Source organism: Triticum aestivum, chromosome 6A (assembly GCF_018294505.1).
Source record: "Triticum aestivum cultivar Chinese Spring chromosome 6A, IWGSC CS RefSeq v2.1, whole genome shotgun sequence".
Classification (NCBI taxonomy): domain Eukaryota; kingdom Viridiplantae; phylum Streptophyta; class Magnoliopsida; order Poales; family Poaceae; genus Triticum; species Triticum aestivum.
Window position 1 is genome coordinate 16,680,213 of NC_057809.1, and position 1,796 is coordinate 16,682,008.

The 1,796-nt window shown below is 43.9% G+C and overlaps 1 non-coding gene across 1 annotated transcript; it reads right to left on the minus strand.

Annotated features, from left to right (window-relative positions):
- Positions 1 to 1,095: 1,095 nt before the first annotated feature.
- Positions 1,096 to 1,169, minus strand: TRNAI-GAU (transfer RNA isoleucine (anticodon GAU)). Its single transcript has one exon. It is a non-coding gene; the product is annotated as a tRNA-Ile (tRNA).
- Positions 1,170 to 1,796: the final 627 nt, after the last annotated feature.

The window sequence follows — 1,796 nt, forward strand, 5'->3', positions numbered from 1 at the left end:
GTGAAGATCGGTGGTAGGCTGGTCGCCGGGATTTCCCATTTGGCGCATATGCGCCCGCTTGCCAACCGGCGCCTGCAGCGCTCGCGCGATGGGCCGGCCCAATAGCTTTTTTTTCTTATTAAATCAGCAAAAAGACATGTGTTAGCTGTGATTTGAACCAGGGACCTCACGCAAGTAGTATCGCGGGTGCAACCAGCAAGCCAACACACTTCATTTGTTTAGAATGAACTTTTATCTTCTTTTACATTTTCCTTTTTACCTTTTTCTGTTTTCCTTTTTTCTTTTTTCGTTTTCTGTTTTCCTTTTTCTTCTTTCGAGTTCGATGAACTTTTTTCAGATTTGTTAACTTTTTTTTCAAATTCGATGAACTTTTATTCAAATTTGATAAACTTTTATTGAATCTGATGAACTGTTTTCAAAATTCGATGAACTTTTTTCAAATCTGATGAACTTTTTTCAAAATTTGATGAACTTTTTTTCAAATTTGATGAACTGTTTTCAGAAATCGATGAACTTTTTTTCAAATCTGATGAACTCTTTTCAAAATTGATGAACTTTTTTTTTCATAAACGGGATGAACTCTTTTCAAAATTCATGAACTTTTTCCAAATTCGATGAACTTTTTTCAAATTTGATGAACTTATTTTCAAATTCAATGAACTCTTGTTCAAGCTATAAAGTAAAACGTACAATATTTAAGAAATTCGAAAATACAAGTTCTAGAGAAACTGTATTTTTTTGTGCAATAAATGGCGCGGCTCTTATATGGTTCTTATAGAGTTCAAGTTTGTTTTGAATCGCTAGTCATCTGAAGCTGTATTGGTTAGCTGAAAAATCACGCTGCCTTGCTGCGTGAGTTCGAGTCGTGGTTCTACCACATTTTCGCTTTCTTTTTTCACGCGACCGTTTACTGCTCGCTCCGTCTGTGGGCCGGCCCACTTCGCGCTGCCAGCAGGCGCCGGTTCGCTTCCCCGGCGCCGAACGCGCCGAATAGGATCGTTTGCTGGGCTATCCGTTTTGGGCCGTACGGGCTATATATATATATATAGTATATATACAAGAAAGGAAAGCATAATCGCAATTAAGAAAAAGAATTAGTCCCGACGGGGCTTGAACCCGTGACTTCTGGTACATCGGACCAGCGCTCTAACCAGCTGAGCTACAGGACTTAATTGCTTTCTAGATAGTCCTTTTTTATTAAAATAATAAACAGCTTTTTTGATACTTCAATAATTGAGAATACCGAAGAACGGCGAAATCAAGACGCGTGAGAGTTAGGCTCCATTTATCTTAATATCCACTCTCACGGCCATCAATTTATCGAGAAACAAGAACCTAGGCAAGCTTCGAGCTCTCACAACTATTAGGGACATCCGGCCGTCCATCTCGATTCCTTGATGCACTTTCGGCCATTGGATCGCGCGCTTGGAAGGCCTAGGCCGTCGGACCGAACACGAGCACTATTGCAATGAATGGTTTCACTCCCGGTGTGCCACCGCGTGCAATTACAGTGCACCGTCAAGGGAATTTTTGTTATTTCACGCATAGGCGTATAAAAGGGCAACAACTTCCCTTGTGAAGACCTAAGACGCCCCCTCCAGCACTAGTGTGGCCCTCTCTCCATCCCGCCTCGCCCCTCTGTCTCTTTATCCCTCCAATCACAGGAGCAGCCCGCGCCTCCCTGCCCCGCCGCCGTCATCTCCTTCGCCCAGTCGGCCCCGCCGCACCGCACGATGTGGAATGCGACCCATTCCCCCGAGGCCCCCTCGGCCCAGGCTAACCATAGCGCTATGGCC